Source organism: Marmota flaviventris, chromosome 4, assembly GCF_047511675.1.
Source record: "Marmota flaviventris isolate mMarFla1 chromosome 4, mMarFla1.hap1, whole genome shotgun sequence".
Taxonomy (NCBI): Eukaryota; Metazoa; Chordata; class Mammalia; order Rodentia; family Sciuridae; genus Marmota; species Marmota flaviventris.
Genome location: NC_092501.1, coordinates 54,064,968 through 54,072,136, shown reverse-complemented (window position 1 = coordinate 54,072,136; position 7,169 = coordinate 54,064,968). Strand labels below are relative to the sequence as shown.

Below are 7,169 nucleotides of genomic sequence, written 5' to 3'. Positions count from 1 at the left end.
CCAATCAGTGCCTGAGCTGTTGCAGGGGATGTCGTGAGTGGGATTCTTTGACAGATGTTATTGTCTGTTGTACCCATGTACCCAGGCTGCCCTAGGAGCCGGGAGTGTGGAAAATAAGGTGGATGCATGTTTTGGTAGGGGAGACCGAAACAAGTTAGCCCTCTGAGGACAGGGACTTCTGTTTGTCTAGTTCCCTGTGGCATCACAGTGTTGGACTACAGTGGAAGCTGTCAGTCTTTGTGAAATGAATGGATATGAATGTAGAGAAGAGTGATGAGAGCTGGTGCTGGGCTTATTTAGGTAGGGTGGTGTCCAAAGGCCAGGCTGATGCCTAGGAGCCTCAATTTATCCATCACAGTTTTTTTTTTTTCCCCTATTAAAATTTATTAGCAATGCTATTAGGAAAAAAATAGATTTCTTTTGGGAAAAAGCTGAGAAAAACTGAATCAGAGGTTAATCTCTTGGTTATGTGCATTTCCCCTCACCACTGTCAATTGTTTTTTTTTTTTTTTGTACTAGGGATTAAACTCAGGGGCACTTGGCCACTGAGCCACACCCCCAGCCTTACTTTATATTTTAATAGAGACAGGGTCTCACTGAGTTGCTTAGCACCTTACTTTTACTAAGGCTGGCTTTGAACTCAAGATCCTCCTGTCTCAGCCTCCTGAGCTACTAGGATTACAGGCATGTGCCACTGAGCTGGCTACCATTGTCATTCTCACATTAAAATATTCTTGGCAGTTCTGGTATCTGAAATTATTATATGAACAAAGAATATCTCTAGGGCAGTAGTCCCAGAGTAAGAAATTTACCATCAGCTCTAAACACATTTCATCATGGTATCCAAGTGTTATCCTTAGAAGCTGAGGAAAACTTAACAGCTATCCAATCAAAAGTATAATTTTAACATGTTTTTAAAGAATTACATATACAGGTGCACACCTGTAATCCTAGCAGCTAGGGAGGATGGGACAAGAGAATGGTGAGTTCAAAGCCAGCCTCAGCAAAAAGTGAAGCACTAAGCAACTTGGTGAGACCTGGTCTCTAAATAAAATACAAAATAGAGCTAGGGATGTGGCTCAGTGGTTGAGTGACCCTGAGTTTAGTCCCTGGTACCAAAAATAAATAAATAAATAATAACAAAAACCTGAACACAACATATAGTACACACTAGGTATTAAAATGGAATTTATAAAACAAAAACATAAGGATGTCCATCAAAGTTTTCAACCCTGGTTCAACACAGCTAAAAGGAGTTAAAGATCATTAGCTTTGAGTTGGATAGATGTGATTCAGTTCTTCCCACCACTTCCAGCTTTGTGACCTTGCTCTCATGGAACATGGTCTCTATATCTGAAGAAGGTGGACCGTTGCGCTTCTTAGAATTGTTGGGAGGTTAAATATGATGATGTCAATTTTCAAAGCAGCCTCAGCAACTTAGTGAATCCCTAAGTAACTTAGTAAGACTGTGTCTAAAAAAACAATGAACTGGGGATGTGGCTCAGTGGTTAGCATCCCTGAGTTCAATCCCTGGTACCCAAAATGTGATGGTGTGCTGTTTAGGGCCTGGCACACAGGAAGTGTCTTATAAATGAGCCTGAAGGTTTGGGTCCATTCTGGTTGTGAAATGACCTCTTAGGTCATTTTGAGAACTGAACTAATTTGAGCAACTGCTGGATTGAGGCTAAATTTAGAGATTAAACTTGATGTGGCTCAAATTCAGCCAGGGAACAGAGCCGGATTTGCCAAAGTAGTCATTGCTCTTAGCTTTGACCTCAGTAGTTAAGAATCAATATGATATTTTATTTAACTGAGATGACAGTCTTTATCTGACCTTTGCCTTCATGGGAATGAAGGCCAAACAGGTGGTGCGGACCATGTCTCCCTCACCTGTGGATAATGAAATGCCTGGAAGGACACATCCCTTTTCCTATTTTGCATTTGGACAACTCTTGCTTCAGGAGTTTGCTTTCCCCTGTGACTTACACCATTACATGCAGTCAGCCAGTTGGTCTCAAGAAATGCCCATGAACTGAACTGGATTGAGGATTTGGTCCCATGATATTTTAGTGGTGAGGTACATCAGTCACTTGGAGTGTTGTTAATTCTGCATTTTTCTCCAGGGGGCCAGAGTTGGCAAATGGGAGAAGACACTTAGGCAAAGCTCTTGCAGACTTAGGCAAGGCTCTTGCAGACTTGGGCGAGTTAAATGTTTGCATTTAAAAAATGCTATCAGGCTGGGGATTTGGCTCAGTTGGTAGAGTGCTTGCCTGCAGCACAAGGCCCTGGGTTCAATCCCCAGCACTACAAAAAATTTAAAAAATAATAATAAAGAAAGAAAGTTTTTTGGGCTGAGGATGTGGCTCAAGCGGTAGTGTGCTCACCTGGCATGCGTGTGGCCCGGGTTCGAACCTCAGCACCACATACAAAGATGTTGTGTTCGCCGAAAACTAAAAAATAAATACTAAAAATTCTCTCTCTCTCTCTCTAAAAAAAAAATAAATAAATAAAAATAAAAAAAATGCTATTAGGGAAGGGCTGCTTCAACGTTTAGCTGAAGAATGTTTATGAACAGTGATGGTTTGCCCTTTCACCTCTCCCTTCTTTTCTGGGGCAGAAGGGCACTGTGGTTAAGCAGAGGTGACCAAACTAAAAACACAACATCAGGGGAAGAAAATTAAAAATATTAGAGTAGATAATTAGGGTAGCCCTGGATAATTTTACAAAATATGCTGAAATGGTCACTATAAATAAAAGCCTGGTCTTCCTATTCCTTCTTTGCAAAAATTTGATTTGCCCCTTATCTTTTTGGTGGGCTTCTGGGCCAGTTAAGTTCAAGGTGTACATTACATCATAGTCATATTCCTCCTTTTCTAAAACACAGCTTTTATTTATTTTTTAAAAATTATTATGTAGTTTTCTAGTAGGTTCTCAAGTACTTGCCTGAAAGTCCTTCTTGGATTACTGTGGGTTCAGCAAAATGTCAGTCAACATGAGGTGTGGGCCAAGGCTTAGATGTTCATCTGTTTTGTCCTTATGACCCAAGGAATTTAGTGAAATGTGGTACGTGCATCACTAGCTGGGATTAATAACTAATGACTTGTACTTTGCACATTATGTCTGTGAAAGTGTGAAAATCTACACAACAACACTGGGTATTTTGGAAAATGTCTTGCTGTGAATCATAGATACACAAAATTATCATCACAAACCATCAAAGTCTCTTATACTTGGAACAAGGAGTCTATAATTATAATGCAGCAATTTGTTCTCTGTATCCAACTTCAAACAAGCCTATTAGGATATAATGAAAAGCTATAGTTTTCTAAGAGACATTATGAACACGTTTCTGCATGACCACGGCTATCTATAAATATTTGTCATTTAAGATAATGGGGCAGTTTCACATACAGACAAAAACAGTAGTTGTCTTTTGGGTAAAAAAATGCTCAAGGAGAAAAAAAAAAGAAGTAGGATGGGACTTTCTTTGAAGGTTGAATTTAAGAAGGTATGTTTGGCAAATTTGATCAGACGGGGCCCTTTAAGGCTATGCTCTTGGAACTGAAGATTCAAAGTCGTCTATCCCCTGGCAAAAGCACTTGGTTCATAGAGGCTTGGGGAAGGTTTATAACATAGTGATTAAGTGGAACCGCCATCTGACACAAGTGTAAGATACAGGAAAATTGATAATTCTCTGCTGGAAACTCTTTTTTCACAAGAGGCTGTAAATCAGGTAGCAATCTTATTAATTTTTTTTAAGAGAGAGAATTTTTTTTTTTTTAATATTTATTTTTTGTTTTTAGTTTTTGGCAGACACAACATCTTTGTACGTGGTGCTGAGGATTGAACCTGGGCCCGGGCCGCACGCATGCCAGGCGAGCGCGCTACCACTTGAGCCACATCCCCAGCCCAACAATCTTATTTTTTAAAAAATGTTTAATCTCAGGAGAAAGGAGGATTACGAGTTTGAGACCAGTCTCAGTGACTCTGCAAGGCCATTCAGTAATTTAGTGAGAACGTGTCTCGAAAAATAAAAGGACTGGGGTTGTGGCTCAGAGGAAGAATAACCCTGGGTTCAATCTCCAGTGTCTAAATAAATAAACACAGATCTCACTGAAAATAAGAATTCTGCACATTAATTTTAATCTGTGCATAAACTGAAGCCATGTGTTTGTGGGGGGGTGTGGTGGGGTACTGGGCTGCCCTCAAACTTTGAACTTGCCATCTTCCTGCCTACATAGTAGCTGGAATTACAGACTGAGGTAGTTTGTCAGGTTTCTCCACTATGAAGTTACTCTTTCCATTCTTAACTCTTGGGAAAGTAGTTACTGTGTCCAGTTATATTTCATCTATTTATTTATTTGGTACTAGGGATTGAACCCAGGGGTGCTCAATCACTAAGCCACATCCCCAGCCCCCCCTTTTTAATATTTATTTTTAGTTTTAGGTGGATATAATATCTTTATTTTATTTTTACATGGTGCTGAGAATCGAACCCAGTGCCTTACGCATGCTAGGAGAGCGCGCTACCACTTGAGCCACATCCCCAGCCCTTTTTTATTTAGACAGGGTCTTGCTGAGTTGCTTAGGGCCTCCCTAAGTTGATGAGGCTGGTTTTGAACTTACGACCCTCCTACCTCCTCCCAAGCTGCTGGGATTACGTGTATGCACCACCGTGCCTGGCTTTTCCATCTTTTTGAAGGTGAAGTATCTGATTAAATTATTAGAATTATCCTTCAAGGGAGTTTTTTTCCTCCCTCACTTATATAATTTGTTCAATGATTTATTTATATCAGTATTGGTTAATGGAAGTTTATTTTATACTTTGGATTATAATACAATAATGCTTTATTTTCTTGCTGAGGTTGTTCAAGCTGTGGTTATTGGGAATTTGTTCAGTTGGCTTCTGTGTCCCCTTGACATATCCCTGTCATTTTGGTGTTTGGCTTGTTTTTTTGTCATCACTTTCTTACTTTTGCAGGGGCAAAGGGAGAGCTTCGCATTCCCCCTCTGAAGATTTGCTGGAACAAACTGGCAGTAATAGACAGATCTAGAGATGGTAGGAGAAAAAGGTGTACAAACATGTCTAAAGTGCATGGGGACAATCACAGAAGTGTCACTACCCAGGAACCCAGTGTCCAGAGGCTTCTGTACCTTCTCAGGGAGAGGGAGATGGGGAACATGGAAATTTTGAGGGATGGTAAATTCTTTTAGGTAATGAATGGGCCTAATGCTCAGATAATAGTAAATGCTTCTTTTTGGGAGTTGAATGGGCCTAGCAGATGGACAATGGCTTGTGGTCAAAAGTTGTCCAGGTGTGGCTCATTCTTTGATCTTCCTTCCTGCAGATATGAGTTTATCTGATGAAAACTCAGAGAAGAGACCAAAGATACTTGTTTTTTCCTTTGATGGGTTTAGTCTTTAAGCATGTAAGGGAATGTCCGAGGAAAGCCCTTTCCAGTATCTGCTGCTCTCCAGGGGCCTTTAACTGAACATGATCAGCAGACCAAGTGCCATTTTTTGGGGGTGAAATCCTCTGACTCCTTCCCTTTTTAGCATTACAAGGTGCTCCAGGATCATCCTGTATATATCTGGTTCCTTTTTCTCTTTTTTAGAATATTAGATACCAAGATCTAGACCCAGGCACAGGGGTGCATGCCCCTTGGGAGTCTGAGGCAGTAGAATGATAAGTTTGAGGTCAGCTCGGGAAATGGAGCAAGATTCTGTCTCAAAATAAAAAATCAAAAATGGTTGGAGATGTGGTTCACTGGTAAGTGCCTCTTGGTTCAATCTCCAGCACTGGAAAAAAAAAAATCTGGCCACTATGTGTTCTTTGCTACCAATGTCATTGCATCTACGGCCTCTCAGATGACAAAGCTAGGCAACACATGTGTGCCTGCTAACCTATGTATGGACACATGTCTATAAATATTTATATAACACAAAACATCTGTGGCTATATTAAGCTAAACAGGAGTCTTGCCAATGTCCAGTAACATGAAGGGGTTTAGCCTTCTCCTTTGCTTGACTGAAACCTCTCCCTTCAAAGGTGAGAAACCCACCTTTACCATCCACCATCCATTTACTTAATTTAATTAATCTATTCCAGTATGCATGGGTAGTGGTTTCAGAACTGCTGAGCCATGCTCTCGGGCATGTCCCCTGAGCCCAGCTGGGAATGACTTTTTAAAATACATTAACTTGGGGGTAGGGGCTACAGTCACCATGTCCGGCCAGGAAGGTGGCAAGAAGCAGCCCCTGAAGCAGCCTAAGAAGCAGGCCGAGGAGAGGATGAGGGAGAGAAGACTTTCAAACAAAACACAGAGAGGAGCAGAAGAAGCTTGAGGAGCTAAAAGCGAAAGCCGCGGGGAAGGGCCCCCTGCCCACAGGTGGAATTAAGAAATCTGGCAAAAAGTAAGCCTCTTCTTATGCCTGAAATGATGGTGACCATTGATGCCATTCCTATTAAACATTAGATTCCCTGCTGTAACAGCTTTTGCCACCTATAGCTAGAATGAAGTGTTGTGTTGGAGTCTGTTGTAAACTTAATAAACTTTTGTAAAATAATAATACACACACACACATACACACACACACACACGCATGCACGCACACACTGGCTCATTGTCTCTTGAGTCTCATTCAGCCGTTCCTACCTCAGCTGTGAATTTCAAGTAGACCCATCCTGGAATCTTGCCAGAGTTTGGATTCTATATCACTTGGAATTAAACTAGTTCACCTGAAAAAAAATACATTAAAGTTCATCCTTTGCTCTGTGAATTTCTACAGGTTTTGGCTACAGGTTTTGGCAGGAGTGTTATGCCATGTATTCACCTTAAGGTGTAATAACACTCCCTTAGAACGCCCCTGTGCTTCACTTATTTGGTTCTCTCCAAATGGTTCTCTCCCTGGCCAGTATTACTTTGTTTGCTGCCTCTGATTTTGCCTTTTTTTTTCTTTCTTTCCTTCCTTCCTTCTTTTTTTTTTTTTTTTTTGGCAGAGGGCAGGGGCAGGGGTACCAGGGATTGAACTCAGGGGCACTCAGCCACTAGCCATATCCCCAGCCCTATTTTGTATTTTACATAGAGACAGGGTCTCAATGAGTTGCTTGGTGCCTCGCTTTTTTTTCTTTTTTGCTGAGGCTGGCTTTGAATTAACAATCCTCCTGT

At 41.1% G+C, this 7,169-nt stretch overlaps 1 pseudogene; it reads left to right on the top strand.

Moving 5' to 3' along the window:
• The first annotated feature begins 6,225 nt into the window (after nt 1-6,225).
• Nucleotides 6,226-6,418, top strand: LOC114089386 (translation machinery-associated protein 7-like; annotated as a pseudogene).
• Nucleotides 6,419-7,169: the final 751 nt, after the last annotated feature.